Below are 17,796 nucleotides of genomic sequence, written 5' to 3'. Positions count from 1 at the left end.
CATTTGAAAGCACAGGCTGTAAACAATATGTCTGCTTCCATGAATCAGGAAGTAGAAAGTGCAGATTTATTTTAGGATTTGTATGAGCTGTAACAAATAAATGTTTTATGTTTAAAGGTTGTTATGCTGTTGTGTGTCTTTTAGAGCACAGGGGAGGTCTGAGTTCAGGTCCGCTTTAACAAAATGTACCGTAGTACCCTGATAGCCCATTGTGGCCAAGAAAAACTGGGGGGAGTAGGGTTGCTAGGTGTCCGGTTTTACACCGGACAGTCCGGTTTTTGTGCGCTGTGTCAGGTGCAAAAAGGCATGCTAAACCGGACAATTAAGTTGTCCGGTTTAGAGCCCCCCCCCCCCCCCCCCCCCCGCAGGAGGAGAACAGCGCAGCAGAGAGAGAGCTGGGAGCAGCGGTGGAGAAGGGGGGCAATCTCCCCCCCCTTCCCTCACCTTAGGGTGCTCTCTCTCCCCCGCTGTCTCCTCCAGGATGATGTGCAGGCTGGCGAGTGGCTGCAGGCGGAACTTACCTCTGTGTCGCTCCAGCGCCGGAACTTCGGGTCCCGCAGCCGCTGAGATTCGACTCAAAAAAGATCCGGATCAAAGATCCGAATCATTCATGAGCCGGACAACACTAATCAGTCTGAATAGTGTTGTCCGGCTCATGAATGATTCGGATCTTTGATCCGGATCTTTTTTGAGTCGAATCTCAGCGGCTGCGGGACCCGAACTTCCGGCGCCTGCGACACAGAGGTAAGTTCCGCCCGCAGCCACCCGCCAGCCTGCACATCATATTGGAGGAGACAGCGGGGGAGAGAGAGCACCCTAAGGTGAGGGAAGGGGGGGGGGGGAGATTGCCCCCCTTCTCCACCGCTGCTCCCAGCTCTCTCTCTGCTGCACTGTTCTCCTCCTGCGGGGGGGGCGGGGGGCACCTGGCTACCTATACTGGGCACATATAGCCCCTGGCTACCTATTCCGGGCACATATACCCCCTGGCTACCTATTCTGGGCACATATAGCCCCTGGCTACCTATTCTGGGCACATATACCCCCTGGCTACCTATTCCGGGCACATATAGCCCCTGGCTACCTATTCTGGGCACATATAGCCCCTGGCTACCTATTCTGGGCACATATAGCCCCTGGCTACCTATTCTGGGCACATATAGCTCCTGGCTACCTATTCTGGGCACATATACCCCCTGGCTACCTATTCTGGGCACATATACCCCCTGGCTACATATACTGGGACATATATACCCCTGCCCTGCCTACGTATACTGGGACATTTACACCCCTGCCTACATATACTGGGACATATATACCCCCTGGCTACATATACTAGGCACATATATCCCTGGCTACATATACTGGGAACACTGGCTGTTTGTCATTATGTGCATTTAGTGGTGAAAAGCTGTCTCTTTTGTGCATTTACTGGTGAAAAGCTGTCTCTTATTATGTGCATTTACTGGTGAAAAGCTGTGTCTTATTATGTGCATTTACTGGTGAAAAGCTGTCTCTTGTGCATTTACTGGGGACAAGCTGTCTCTTATTATGTGCATTTACTGGCGATAAGGTGTCTCTTATAATGTGCATTTACTGGTGAAAAGCTGTCTCTTATGTGCAGTTACTGGTGAAAAACTGTCTCTTATGTGCACTGGACCAGTACTACTGGTGAGGACAGTTAGTGACATGGCTATGTCCTTTGTAATGTGCTGCAGAAGATGTCAGTGCGATATAAATACTATAATTTTTTTTTTAAAAAACCCCATTGCTTAGCCCCACTCTACATAAAAGTGCGCTTCTGACTCCGCCCCTATCTCCACCCCTAACTCCACCCCCTGTCCGGTTTTCTCCATCAGCCGACCTGGCAACCCTAGGGGGGAGTATAAGTGGTTAAAGAGAATGAGAAGCCCTCTTACTAAAAAGCAATGCTAAATATAATTTTGCCTTCCTAAAACAGAAGGTATTTGCAAGAATTCAGCTTTAAAGGACAACTGAAGTAAGAGAGATATAGAGGCTGCCATATGTATTTCCTTTTAAGCCATACCAGTTACCTGGCTATCCTGCTGATCCTCTGCCTCTAATGCTTTTAGCCATAGACCCTGAACAAGCATATACAGATTGGATGTTTCTGACATCATTGTCAGATCTGACAAGATTAGCTGCATACTTGTTTCTGGTGTTCTTCAGACACTACTGCAGCCAAATTGACCAGCAGGGCTGGCAGGCAACTGGTATTGTTTCCAAGAAAATAAATATGGCAGCTTCCATATTCTTCTCACTTCAGTTGTCCTTTAAGTGAGCAAGTGTGGTTTCCCATGATGCTTCAGATCATCCGCTTATGCCCCTAAAAGCCAGGCGCCCATCCAGAACCGCTGGTGTATAGTGAGCCTGTAGCTCATGGAAATCTATGTGATCTGTGGATTCAGTGCTTGGGCTTTATATTGGATATGTGGATATATGTGTGATATTATATTGGATATATGTGCTTTTATGGTTCCCTTACCCTATCTTACCCCTCTCTCTCATTTTTTCCTTTTTTCTCCTGGAACTTTTTCTATTGGCTCATACAGTTTTGTCACATAAAGAGTAGGTTCTGAATGACCACAGGTTGGTGCTAGGGGTTTAAAGGGAAACTGAAACAAGAGTTATATGGAGGCTGCCATATTTTTTTTCCTTTTTAAACAATTCCAGTTGCCTGGCTGTCCTGCTGATCATTTCTCCCAAGTACTGATGGTTTAACCTCCTTAGCGGTATGCCCGACACTGCTGATCTTCCTGCAATAGTGGCTGAATCACACACCTGATACAAGCATGCAGCTGATCCAGTTAGACTCAGTCAGAGCACCTGATCTGCATGCTTGTTCAGGGTCTGTGGCAGTGGCGTAGCTAAGGAGCTATGGGCCCCGATGCAAGGTTTACATTGGGGCCCCCCAAGCACTATATACATAACAATTGATATGGCGCACCAAAACCTGCCAAAGACAACCACAGTGTCAGAAGTGCAAGAAGGGAATGGGGAGCAGTTTTTTAATGATTACTACTAATAAAAGCATCTATAGAAGTGATTATTATCAGCACAGGACCAATAGAGAGCTAATTCTGTGGTTGAGAGTGGGCCCCATGGGGCCCCTCTGGCCCAAGGGCCCCGATGCGGTCGCTACCTCTGCACCCCCTATTGCTACGCCACTGGTCTGTGGCTAAAAGTATTAGAGGCAGAGGGTAGAAGGACAGACAGGTAATATGCATTGTTTCCAAGGAAATAAATATGGCAGCCTTCATATACCTCTTGCTTTAGGTTCCCTTTAGCTCAACAGTGTGTGAGAGCGCTAACCACTTAGAGGGCTCATGCACACCAAGCGGGTTTTGTTGCGTTTCTACAGCCGCTTGCTGCTGTGGATACGCTTGGGTAATTCATTTCAATGGGGTGGTGCACACCAGAGCGGGAGGTGTTTTGCAGAAACGCATACTCCCGGGCTGAGGCATTTTTTGGATTTCGGAGGCGTTTCTGCCTCCAATGTAAAGTATAGGAAAAACACAAACCGCTCTGAAAAACGCCAGTTCAGAGCGGTTTTGCCGGCGTTTTTGTTACAGAAGCTGTTCAGTAACAGCTTTACTGTAACAATATATGAAATCTACTACACAAAAAACACAAAACGCTAGGTGAAACGCTACATAAAAATAAGAAAAAGCGTTTCAAAAACCGCTAGCGTTTTACGGATCTGCTAGCGGTTTTTGGTATGCACCAGGCAAGAGACTCTGTAACAAAAAAAGTTCCCCTGGGGGTACTCACCACGGTAGGGGGAAGCTTCAGGGTCCCAATGAGGCTTCCTCCTCCGCTGTAGCTGCAGGCAGTCCAGCGCTGGCTCCCCCGAAGTCTCCTGCAATCCAGGCTCGACAAGCCAAGGGCCAGAGCGAGACCGCCGTGGGACCGAGGAGGACGGGGAAGCCTCCATAGGATCCGGAGGCTTCCCCCTACTGAGGGGAGTACCCCCCAGGGGAGCTTTTTGTCGTTACAGGTTTTCTTTAAGCACCACCTGATTCAGTCAGCTGACAGTTACTCTGTATATCCTGGTTGAGCTAATATCGATATTTGAAAAATCAAGAAAATATGGTCGACAAGCATGAAAATCAAAGGAAGAATACCTCTCAAGCAAAACGTAGTATAATGGGTGGAAAGGAGCGCTCAGTGAAAATGCACCTTGGCTTTTTCTGTAGAGTTTGCACTTGACAGGTGGCATGTCGGGGCACGCAGCCCCGTAGCCAATAAGGCGCCATCCTTTTACCCAAGACAGCTCTTCACTGAGTCAATAAGCTGGCGGGTCACCCTTCTTATCCAGCAGGATTAGCAGACAAGGAGAGGGTGACAGCGGAACAAAGAGCCGCGTCACCATTACCTGCTCACGCTTTGTAGTGGATTAGTCTGGAGTGTCGGGAGTTTGTGCTGCGCTCAATGCTGGTTCTGATGAGGCTTTTAGCAGCAGATCCTCTCCTTGAAAAGGGATGATTATTGTATTAAAATCTTAAGAAAAATGCAGAGCTGCCAGTCAGAGTGACTGAAGAGGCAGATAGCGATCCTGGCCTGATGATTCCTTTCGTGTAGGAAAAAGGCTTTTCATGACCTTTCGCCATAACCAACCAATAAACATGATCTAGGATGGACCCATAGCTGGCCTCCTCCTGTGGTTCACAAATCCAGCATAGTATTTACACAATTCATCACACTTTTTATGCTACCGTATCTGAAATACAATTACAATAACAGACCAGTAATTGGTTGAATGGTAGATTTTGGTACAGAGGAAGAATTCTTCAAGTCTGCAAATGCCAGGTTAAACCGGTGGCTTTTCAGCCTGGATTTGACTAACTATAGGGATGGGGCTGTATTTACTGAGTGTGATAGGGAATTTCAAAAGGTAGGGGCAGCATGACAGAAAGCTCTGGCTCCAAAGGTTTTGAGGTGCACTCTGGGAGTGACCAGGTTTATGGATCCTACTGATCTGAGGCTGTGCGAAGTGTGGTGCAGTTTCCGCAAGTCCTGCATGTATCCAGGGCCCAAATTGTGTAGGAATTTAATGTCAACCGACCAATCTTGAAGAGTATTCTGCATTTTACATTTAATTTGCATAAATTCAGCAGTGATGCACTGGGAGACATCTCGGAGCTCACTCCAACCTGAATTATCACAAATACTTTCTGTTTTAAAGAGAACCCGAGGTGGGTTTGAAGAATATTATCTGCATACAGAGTCTGGATCTGCCTATACAGCCCAGCCTCTGTTGCTATCCCAAACCCCCCTAAGGCCCCCCTGCTCTCTGCAATCCCTCATAAATCACAGCCACGCTGCTGACAAACAGCTTGTCAGCTGGCTGTGTTTATCTCTATAGTGTAAGTCTGCTGCTCTCCCCGCCTCCTGCAGAACTCCAGTCCCCGCCTGCATCCCTTCCCTCCCGGCTGATTGGAGGGAAGGGAAGGGACGGGTCAGGGACCGGAGCTATGCAGGAGGTGGGGAGCAGCTGAGACTGACACTACAGATGTAAACACAGCCTCACAGCACGGCTGTGATTTATGAGGGATTGCAGAGTGCAGGGGGACCTTAGTGGGGTTTGGGATAGCAACAGAGGCTGGGCTGTATAGGCAGATCCAGCCTCTGTATGCAGATAACATTCTTTAAATACACCTCGGGTTCTCTTTAAGAAAGCAAACTTTTGTTTTCCATGCATTTTAGTAAGGGGGCTTTTTAGACCATTGTAGCCCCTTACACACTCCAATGAGTTCTAGTTCACCATGAAGTTGTTGAGTTTAGCCTGTACCTCTGCATTTTTCAGGTAACTGGCTTTGGAAGATCCTTTGGGGTATTGAGATGTTTCATTTTTGCAATGTTCATCAGATGAAAGTGGGAATATTTGACTATAACCGGACATCTGATTGTTTATTGACCAGATAGGTTCACACATATCAGTTCTTTTACTTGGCAGTTGAACAGCAAATATAGACAATATTACAATAAAATAAGACGGTATACAAATGTTTAAAGGCACTTAAAGAATCAGAATCAGAATTATTTATTTCGCCAAGCATGACAGGATCACTCCTGGAATTGGGTTTGGCACATTACAGAGCTCAACATCTACAAGGACATGAATAATAGTGCACTAAACAAGATACATACATGATAAGCATTTAGCAAGATACAACAGATAGTGGAGGCAGGCTATGAGGGCTCGGCCCATAAGTTCCAAGCGCGTCTGTGAGTCTTATGCTGGTCTGGATACACACCATGCATTTCCACGTTCGTTGCGTCCGTCGTTACGCATCGATTCGATTATTTCCGACATGTCCGATTCACGTTTCGATGGATTGTTAGGTCGATTTGCCATACCTTACATGGCAATCGACCTAAAAATCATCAAAATGTGTTCGGAAAGGCTCGGAAATAATCGAATTGACGCGTATCGACGGACGCATTCGACGCGGAAACGCATGGTGTGTATTCAGCACAAGAAGGATGGGGTGGAGGTGAGACGTGGGTGGAGGACCCGTATAACATATACAGTAGTAAATTGTACAAAATACCCATTTTTACCCTAATTATCCTGGTTAATCTGTTAACAGCCTTGCATGCATTATTTTGAATATGGGCCAGGGCATCTTCTGCCAGCATATATCGTTTTGCTGCCAAATGCAGCTATGCGGAGCGGCATAGAGAGCTGTCAAATTGACCTGGTCCGGATGCTGGACCAGCTGCGGTGCTGCACTCCCGCCATCCTCTTCTGACTTTCCATCACGTTATTGCATGTGATCGGGGCTCAGTGTCAGCGGTGGTGGAAGTGGGTAATGGCAGAGACTCTTCCAGTCTTCATTACAGTTTACACACACTACAATGTATGCATTGTGCAACGAACCACTGTGAATCCAACCTAAATCATATTAAAATAAACACTGTAAAATAAGCAATACTATTCATTACGTTATGTGCATTTAAGTTCCTTTTTAAGTTTAAAAAAAAAAAAAAGTGCATGTGTGTGCATATATATATATATATATATATATATATATATATATATATATATATATATACCCTAACCATGTACGTGAAATGATATGGTAAACCCCTCTGGGCTTTTGTTTGGCACAAATCTTAGACTTACTATTTATTATTATTTAGTATTTATATAGCGCCGACATCTTCCGCAGCGCTGTACAGAGTATATATAGTCTAGTCACTAACTGTCCCTCAGAGGAGCTCACAATCTAATCCCTACCACATATGTATAGTGTGGTGTATGTACTGTATTGTAGTCTAGGGCCAAGCCAATTAACTTATCTGTATATTTTTGGGATGTGGGAAGAAACCAGAATGCCCGGAGGAAACCCGCGCAGACACGGGGAGAACACCAACTCCTTGCAGAGGTTGACCTGGCTGGGATTCGAACCCAGTGACTCAGCGCTGCAAGGCGAGAGCGCTAACCACTACGCTACCGTGCTGGACATGTATTGGACATGGGGCTCAGGCCTATGCTGTGCCTGATGGGCCGTACTTTCAAATCTTTGACCGGCTTCCCATAATTCCATTTTTTTGGGACTCGGCAACCCTAGGACATCCTTTGGGTGTGGCAAGGCTAATTAGCGATGAATCATGGGCGGAAAGAAAATACTGTATTTATATGCGTACAGACAGCCAATAGGTTACGTTTGCCATTTTCAATCTAAACATAATAAAAACATGTATTATTAGAAAATTAGAACGGTGGGCAAAATGAAACATTAAAGAGAACTCAACTGCACTGGAATAACGTCATGAATAAAATTGGTTATTTTTTACAATATCCATTTATAGATTATTTAGTCAGTGTTTGGCCATTGCAAAATCTTTCCTCTCCCTGATTTACATTCTGAAATGTATCACAGCTGGTGACATTTTCACTGCTGGCAGGCGTATTGCTGCGGAATGTTTGTTCACCCTGTAGGAAGTGTTTCTGATGCTGAAACCAGAATAATTAAGGCAAAAGTGAGTATACTGAATAATTTTCTACATTAAACTATATGTTACTACAGTACCTGTAGGGAGAAAAATTGCCTCTAGGGTAGGCACGGGCAAACTTGGCCCTTCAGCTGTTAAGGAACTACAAGTCCCACAATGCATTGCAGGAGTCTGACAGTCATGACTCATAAAGGCAAATGTATTGTGAGACTTGTAGTTCCTTAAAGGGGCTCTTTCGCGAAGAAAGTAGGCAGTTAAAAAATGTGACAGATGACAGGTTTTGGGCCAGTCCATCTTTTTAAGGGGGATTCTCAGGGCTTTCTTTGTTTTCAACAGCATTTCCTGAACAACAGTTGCAAAATCTAACTGACATAATAGTGTGCAAGTGATTAGGGAGGCCGGCTGGTATCTTGCTATTTTGGCAGTTAAACTGCTGTTCAGGAAATGCTGTTGAAAACAAAGAAAGCCCTGAGAATCCCCCTTAAAAAGATGGACTGGCCCAAAACCTGTCATTTGTCACATTTTTTAACTGCCTACTTTTTTCGCGAAAGAACCCCTTTAACCGGTTCAGCGCCGCAGTGCCGAAAATCTCATGCATCCGAGCAACGTTCACCTCCCATTCATTCGCCTATAACTTTATTGCTACTTATCACAATGAATTGATCTATATCTTGTTTTTTCCGCCACCAATTAGGCTTTCTTTGGGGGGTACATTTTGCTAAGAGCCACTTTACTGTAAATGCATTTTAACAGGAAGAATAAGAAAAAAACGGAAAAAATTCATTATTTGTCAGTTTTTGGCCATTATAGTTTGAAATTAACATACGCTACCGTAATTAAAACGCATGTATTTTATTTGCCCATCTGTCCCGGTTCTTACACCATTTAAACGATGTCCCTATCACAATTTATGGTGCCGATATTTCATTTAGAAATAAAGGTGCATTTTTTCAATTTGCGTCCATCCCTATTTATAAGCTTATAATTTTAAATAATATAATAACATATTCTCTTGACATGCATAATTAAAAAGTTCAGACCCTTGGATAACTATTTATGTTGTTTTTGTTTTTTTTTAATTGTATTTTTTTTTTTTTTAAATAAAAAAAGTGTATGTGGGTAATTTTTGGTGTGGGAGGGAAACTGCTAATTTTAAATGTAAAATTATATTTTTTTTTAATCAAAAATGTATGTGGGTGCAGTTTACTATTTGGCCACAAGATGGCCACAGTGAAAAAAGTCCTGAATGCGACCGATCTCGCATCCAGGAACTAAAATGCTGGGGAAAAGTTTCCTGGGGGCAGAAATACCGCGCTCTCTGGAGAGAAAGCGTCGGTATTTCTGCGGGGAAGCTAGATCGGTGAATGGGAATTATATTCCCATTCACTGATCGGGGGGCTAGCGGCGGGTGCGCGCGCGGGCGCGCAACCGATCGCGCGCATCACGCAGGGAAAACAGCAGTGCCTATCTGCAGATAGGCCGAACTGGTTAAGGAACTACAAGTCTCGCAATGCATTTGCCTTTATGAGTCATGACTGTGGCTGTCAGACTCCTGCAATGCATTGTGGGAATTGTAGTTCCTTAACAGCTGGAGGGCCAAGTTTGCCCATGCCTGCTCTAGGGGGTTCTTACCTCGGGAGAGGGAAGCCTCTGGATCCTAAAGAGGCTTTCACTGTCCTCCTCAGCAGAGGGGATCCAGCAGTGGTACCCTACAAAGTCGCAGCTGCACTTAGGAGCTCTAGCACCTTGCCTCACGGGCTCTGCTGGAAATAGCCGAGCCCTATCTGTTCCCCTCTATTGTACAGGCAGCTTGTGCCTGCGTGTTACAGCGGACCTGACTGAGCTGGGCTATTTCCACCAGAGCCCGGTCAGCAAGCCGATAGAGCTCCATTGCAGTCATGAATGTTATTATTGTTTACCTTTGTCCGGGGTTCCCAGCGCTGGATCGGACTGGCTGAGGAGGACGGGGGAATCTTATTAGGATCCAGAGGCTTCCCCCTTATAATTTTACAGATTCTCTTGCTGAAATATTTCAGCACGGAATGCAAAAAAAAAATTGGGTATATGAGAACATTTCCTCTAAATAAATGTTTGTTTAGTGATAATAAGGAATATCATTATGCTGACACTAATTTAGGAAAATGAACATTCATTATTGCCACTGTAATATTCATATCTTTGATGTGTCAATATTTATTTACACTCATGCTGGTTGTCAGTAGAGCTCTGTCGCCGCCCACCTCTTTAATATTAATTGAGTCCATTCTTGAGGGGGTGTGGCTAAATATCTGGATTATATTGCAAAAAATGTTCTAGTCCTAACGGCGGTTTGTCAAGACCATTTCTTCTCTATAGGATTCAGGATACGTCTCCGAGGTCTGAAAAACAGCAACTCAATGATTAGCTGACATATATGTTACATTCTAAAGCATCAGTTAATTAAAGTTTAAAATTTAAAATATGTGCAAACACATACAAATAAGAAGTACATTTTTTCCAGAGTAAATGAGCCATAAATTACTTTTCTCCTATGTTGTTGTCACTTACAGTAGTTAGTAGAAATCTGACAGAAGTGACAGGTTTTGGACTAGTCCATCTCTTTATAGGGAATTCGTAGCCATATATTTATTTTCAAAAGCACTTAGTGAATGGCAGTTGCTCTGTCCAACTGCCAAAAAACTGTGTAGCGAGCAGGGAAGCTGGCCAGCATCATTGTTTAAATTATTTTTAGAGAATATCTTTATAAAGAATAAAAGCCTTGCTGAGAATCACCTATGAAGAGATGGACTAGTCCAAAACCTGTCACTTCTGTCAGATTTCTACTGCCTACTGTAAGGGACAGCAACATAGGAGAAAAGTAATTTATGGCTCATTTTACTCTGGAAAAAATGTACTTCTTATTTGTATATGTTTGCACATATTTAAAATTTGACAGTTTTTCGCTGTAGTGCCCCTTTAACTAAAGAGCTATACAGTTAATCCAAAGCATTGCATATGGAAATAGAATTTGTGGAACATTTTCTACCCTTTTACGTCAAATAGAAACCTGTAGTCAGAGAAATGTAAAGGCTGACATCTTTATTCCCTTAAAAAAATACCAACTGTCTGGATGGCCTATGTATCATTTGGCTTCTGCAGTATTCTGTAGTCACATACGTGGAACAAGCATGGAGACTGTGGTGTCAGACTTATGTCACATCATACTGAGCAAGAGGCAATGCTAGAGACACATGCCCATTGGCGATTAACGTTTTCTCCTAGGAGACCATTTATCATTTTTTCTTTCAAATAACTTTTCAACATTTTGCAATTGAAAATGTACAAAGAAAAAGTTTAAAAAGTGCGTACGTACAAAAAGGGCGCCCGGACAAAAAGGGCGCGGGGTGTAAACGCTAATTAATAATTAATCATTAATAGCGTTTATAAAAATAGTGTGCTATATTTCGTTTACAAATAATGTTTAACAAAATTATAAATCACTAAATAATGTTTATGAAATCGGCAATTGTGAAAACGTTAATCTTCCCTGTTTCAAAAGTTAAACTTATAATTACGTTTATTTAAAAAACAATAATATATGTTTAATTGTTATAATTGTATATTATTGTGAATAACCTTCATTTATGATTTGTTCTTATAATTAAGTCTGAAAATATTCTTTAAAACGATGATATAAATATAACTACGTTCGTAATAAGTGTTGTAAAACATTAGTAAGTATTACTAAAATTTTACTAAAACTATACCTAAGCCTACTCTCACACAGATCCCTCCCTGTACCTATCCCTAACCCTAGACCCCCCTGGTGGTGCCTAAACCTAAGACCCCCCTGGTGGTGCCTAAACCTAAGACCCCCCTGGTGGTGCCTAAACCTAAGACCCCCCTGGTGGTGCCTAAACCTAAGACCCCCCTGGTGGTGCCTAAACCTAAGACCCCCCTGGTGGTGCCTAACCCTAACCATCCCCCTTACTGATCGCTTTATTATGTGGATAATAATGTTTTACTAATTGTGGCTGCAAAAAATATATTGCAATTTACGTTACGTACTGATCGCTTTATTTTGTGAATAATAATGTTTTACAAACAGTAAGGGATAAAACTTTAAATAATGTTTTAATTAGTTAAATAAGATAAATATGTTTAGTATTTTTATAAACGTTATTCGGCACGGGTGCATTTTATAAACTTAAATCACCACAAGCACACTTATAAATCATTAAAAATCTCTGGGCGCCGTTTGTAAACTTTATTTAACTCCGGCGCCCTTTTTTCCTGCTCGGCGCCCATTAAACGTTATTTATTATGAGAGTGAATGGCGGCGCCCTTTTTGTCCACTAGCTGCCTGCGCCCTTTTTTCCCGCTTCCTTAAAAAGTACTATCAAAATTATTTTGAGTATTATCTTGCTTGCAGGTGGCTTCAAATGCATTTGATTCACAAGTGTGAAAACCTCACCTAGGAGAAAACTCAGGAGAAAAGGTTCATGGCATATGCTGATATGGACATTGGAGACAGAGGTCACAGGAGCCATACAAAGCGCACTTTGCTGGAACTCTGGCTGGAGAGGTTTGACATGTTAATATAGTGTCATGAATGAGCATGTATGTGTATACAGAGGTGTCATCATAGACCAGTGGTCCTCAAACTAAGGCATGCGGGCTGGATGTGGCCCCCTGAGGCTTTTTTACCGGCCCCCCACACACAAAATGTATTACTTATAGATGCGGTCTGCTGCATCTTTAAATATTGGTGGCCCGCATTTAGAATAGCAGTTCTGGCACCACCCATCCACATGGAATCCAGAAAGCAGTCATTTGCTGGCTTCTGGGTTGTGCTGCAGGCTTTTGCAAGCCATTGGGTGACATTCTATTAGTATGTAGAACAGAGCAGCATCAGGATAAAATTAGATAAAACATTTTACAAATTGCTTGGAGGAAGTGGTGGGCTTGCCTCCAGAAAGCAGACACGAAATACTGTCTCAATAATAATAATAATAATAATAATAATACACAGATTTATTATACGATACCCCAAAAAATGCAACGTGTTTTGCAGGCCAAGCCCGCTTCATCAGGCAAAAAAGTGGGGACAACAGAATTTCAGCAGTACAGGGTTTAGCGCCTCAATGCACTGTACTGCTGAAATTCTGTTGTCCCCACTTTTTTGCCTGATGAAGCGGGCTTGGCCTGCGAAACGCGTTGCATTTTTTGGGGTATCGTATAATAAATCTGTGTATTATTATTATTGAGACAGTATTTCGTGTCTGCTTTCTGGAGGCAAGCCCACCACTTCCTCCAAGCAATTTTTTAAATTTTGTATCTAATTTTATCCTGCTGGCGCCTCTGTTCTACATACTAATATACTGTGTCCACTCCTGGTGGAGGGGATTACTACCCTGTTTCCTGTCTACAGAGAGCGACTTCTAACCCTGAGTGAGGACAGGTCTAATCTCCTCACCTGCTGATATAGTGGTTGCCTGTATGGTAACCCATGTTTGTGAGTATACTCTTCTCACCAATCACATTACCAATTGTCTTCTACATACTACACCATATCGGGCTCTCGGTTTTCACGATAACTGCGCAGTATTGGTGGCATAATAGCTGCACATGCTATGTTGGAGGGCATGCTACCTGCTAATGCTGTGTTGATAGTATAATATCATCTGCACTTGCTGTGTTGGGGGCATAACATCTGCTCTGGATAAATGGGAGACATGAGGGGCTGCCTATGTTAATAGGCGCTGTCTACAATACCTAGGCTCAATGTTATGTTTTTCTACATCATTTCATGTATACTCCGCCCCCCAGCAATCTGTAGTATGTTGACCCGGCCCTTGACTGAAAAAGTTTGGGGACCGCTGTCATAGACACAACGAGTGGACAAATCATTACCCACTGTGGAGGTCGGTCTGCTGTCTGATTCTGATATATGGGCCTGAAGATGCAAACAGCTACAGTTTGTCAGTAAGAGTACTCCATCCCAGTACTATACAATTGTTTGGCAATATTTGCCCTTAGCGTAGATAGCAGATCACGGTGCTTTTATGGGTTGGTTTTTTATGATGTGTGTTGGTGCCAATTGATCAGTTAATGTTTTTGTATGGCCAATAAAGTTTTGACATACTTTTAGCTCTGAGCTCACTTAGCTTTGTTTGTCTTCATGTATGTTTTGAATTAAAGCGGGCCAGAACTCAAAACAGCATAATAACCTGTAAGGAAAAACATTCCTTTCTTACAGCTCATACAAATCCTGCAATCAATCTGCAGTTTGTCTACTTCCTGCTTTTATGAAAGCAGACAACTGTAGTGAGAGGTATATGGAGGATGCCATATTTATTTCTTTTTAAACAATACCAGTTGCCTGGCAGCCCTGCTGATCTATTTGGCTGCAGTGGTGTCTGAATCACACCAGAAACAAGCATGCAGCTAATCTTGTCATGTCTGACAATAATGTCAGAAACGCCTAATTTGCTGCATGCTTGTTCAGGGGCTATAGCTAAAAGTATTAGAGGCAAAGGATCAACAGGGTGCCAGGAAACTAGCTTTGCTCAACAGGAAATAAATATGGCAGCCTCCATGTACCTCTCACTACAGCTGTCCTGTAACATCCTGTGGTTACATATACAGTGGCTTGCAAAAGTTTTTGGCCCCCCACATTTTGTCACATTACTGCCACAAACATGCATCAATTGTGTTGTAATTCCACGTGACAGACCAATACAAAGTTGTGTACACGTGAGAAGTGGAACGAAAATCATACATTATTCCAAACATTTTTTACAAATCAATAACTGCAAAGTGAGGTGTGCGTAATTATTCAGCCCCCTGAGTCAAAGTTTTTTAGAACCACCTTTTGCTGCAATTACAGCTGCCAGTCTTTTAGGGTATTTCTCTACCAGCTTTGCACATCTAGAGACTGAAATCTTTGCCCATTCTTCTTTGCAAAACAGCTCCAGCTCAGTCAGATTAGATGGACAGCGTTTGTAAACAGCAGATTTCAGATCTTGCCACAGGTTCTCGATTGGATTTAGATCTGGACTTTGACTAGGCCATTCTAACACATGGATATGTTTTGTTTTAAACCATTCCATTATTGCCCTGGCTATGTTTAGGGTCATTGTCCTGCTGGAAGGTGAACCTCAGCCCCAGTCTCAAGTCTTTTGCAGTCTCCAAGAGATTTTCTTCCAAGATTGCCCTGTATTTGGCTCCATCCATCTTCCTATCAACTTTGACCAGCTTCCCTGTCCCTGCTGAAGAGAAGCACCCCCAGAGCATGATGCTGCCACCACCATGTTTGACAGTGGGGATGGTGTGTTCTGAGTGATATGCAGTGTTAGTTTTCTGCCACACTTAGCGTTTTGCATTTTGGCCAAAAAGTTCCATTTTGGTCTCATCCGACCAGAGCACCTTCTTCCACATGTTTGCTGTGTCCCACACTTGGCTTGTGGGAAACTGCAAACGGGACTTCTTATGCTCTTCTGTTAACAATGGCTTTCTTCTTGTCACTCTTCCATAAGAGCCAACTTTGTGCAGTGCATGACTAATAGTTGTCCTATGGACAGATTCCCCCAACTGAGCTGTAGATCTCTGCAGCTCGTCCAGAGTCACCATGGTCCTCTTGACTGCATTTCTGATCAGCGCTCTCCTTGTTTGGCCTGTGAGTTTAGGTGGACGGCCTTGTCTTGGTAGGTTTACAGTTGTGCCATACTCCTTCCATTTCTGAATGATCGCTTGAACAGTGCTCTGTGGGATGTTCAAGGCTTTGGAAATCTTTTTGTAGCCTAAGCATGCTTTACATTTCTCAATAACTTTATCCCTGACTGTCTGGTGTGTTCTTTGGACTTCATGGTGTTGTTGCTTTCAAGATTCTCTTAGGCCCAGTGCACACCGGGCGGATCCGCCGGCCGAATCCGCCTGACAATCCGCATGACTAATGTGTCTCTATGGGCTGGTGCACACCGGCGGTTTGAGGTTTTTAGCAAGCCGTAAACGTGCCTCTTGCTGCACGTTTGCGGTTTGCTTAAAACCTCAAACCGCCGGTGTGCACCAGCCCATAGAGATACATCAGCCACGCGGATGCTGATGCGGATGAGGCCGGCGGATCTCATATAAAATCCGCTCGGTGTGCACTTGGCAAATATCGGCTCTCTGCTCCCAAAACCGCTAGCGTTTTGATGATCTGCTAGCGGTTTTGGTGTGCACTGGGCCTTTGACAACCTCTGAGGCCGTCACAGAGCAGCTGTATTTGTACTGACATTAGATTACACACAGGTGCACTCTATGTAGTCATTAGCACTCATCAGGCAATGTCTATGGGCAACTGACTGCACTCAGACCAAAGGGGGCTGAATAATTATGCACACCCCACTTTGCAGTTATTGATTTGTAAAAAAAATTTGGAATCCTGTATGATTTTCGTTCCACTTCTCACGTGTACACCACTTTGTGTTGGTCTTTCACGTGAAATTCCAATAAAATTGATTCATGTTTGTGGCAGTAATATGACAAAATGTGGAAAACTTCAAGGGGGCCGAATACTTTTGCAAGCCACTGTAAGCTCCCTGCTGTGTCAGCTGACAGATAAAATTACAGCTTGTAAATAGTCACAGATGAGGGGGAATTAGACGGGCTAAACTCTATAAATACATATAGGGTGCATTTTACTATGTTTTCCTAGTGTCCCGTGCAAGAGTTCAGGTCCACTTTAAGGTGAGACGAGCAAGAAATGCATGTGGTTGATATCCCATAGCTCTCCCTTTTGATATTGCTTCCCACTACTTAACAGTAGAGTGACGAATAGGAGATTGCTTGTGTAGTCATCAGTGTGAGCAGTACCTGTATTAGTAGACTGCTAAGATAGACTATGGGAGGATTTGAGTGATAGACGTTTCATAGTGGTGGTAAAATAGTTAGTGTCAGTAGGAATTACCTCCTCCCACTCACACATACAGGACTTCTCACGAGCCATTCCGGTTCTCTAGAACAGTGTTCCCCAACCCTGTATTCAAGGCCCACCAACAGTGCATGTTTTGTGGAAATCCACAGAGGAAGGAAATTAGCTCTGCTGAGACACTAATTACCTCACCTGTGCATGTTTGTGGTTTTCTGCAAAACGTGCTGTTGGTGGGCATTGAGGACAGGGTAGGGGAACTCTACTCTAGAACTCCATTTCAACACACATCAGTCACACTGCACACCTTATAGCACACCCTCAAAATGCAAGTTTTCAGACAAACATAAAGTTTGACCTAGTACATTCTATCTGCAGGCTTTAGAGAAGTGGTGACCTTTATTAAATATCATAAAACAACAGCTGTGGTGTACATACACCAGGCTTCTAGATGTCACCGTTTTACTTGTTTAGTGCATTATACTTTGTGGGTCATTGGTCCAGTCCTGCCCAGGCTAGAGGTATACATAGAAGACTGTTTCTGTAGATGGTGAATTCTGTCAGTAAATCTAGTTCCCGTTATCCTGGCTCCTTCACTACTGAACACAACAAACTGGCAATGAGGACGGTTTCTCGTCCTGGATCTTCTCCCTATTCCTTTAGATTGGAAGCTTGCAAGGTACTAGGCAGGATTCTCTTTTTCTCATAGGAGATAATATTTTTATCGTGTGTTTAAAATAATTTTTCAGCCTGTCTGCAAATGAAAAAGTACCAAAAAGTAAGTGAAAAAAGTATTGCCAATTCTCTTGTTTGCTGGTAGCTTAAAAAGCATTCTATTGATAAGGCGTGAAAATAACATCCAGGAGAAAATTATGAGATACAATTAACTGGATCAGGCCCTTTGTATGTTGTAATCACAATACATT

The 17,796-nt window shown here is 43.4% G+C and overlaps 1 protein-coding gene across 1 annotated transcript in view; it reads left to right on the top strand.

The window, feature by feature from the left end:
* The window catches only part of TMEM220 (transmembrane protein 220), a 292,061-nt gene that overhangs the window by 151,599 nt on the left and 122,666 nt on the right, over nucleotides 1–17,796 (top strand). The window contains exon 3 of the mRNA XM_068262954.1: nucleotides 12,392–12,544. The gene's annotated coding sequence lies outside the window, so the exon portion shown is untranslated. The remainder of the gene's footprint in view (nucleotides 1–12,391; nucleotides 12,545–17,796) is intronic.

This window comes from Hyperolius riggenbachi, chromosome 12 (genome assembly GCF_040937935.1).
Source record: "Hyperolius riggenbachi isolate aHypRig1 chromosome 12, aHypRig1.pri, whole genome shotgun sequence".
In the NCBI taxonomy this organism is placed as follows: Eukaryota; Metazoa; Chordata; class Amphibia; order Anura; family Hyperoliidae; genus Hyperolius; species Hyperolius riggenbachi.
The sequence above is the reverse complement of the archived record's forward strand: the minus strand, read 5'-3'. Positions and strand labels throughout refer to the sequence as shown.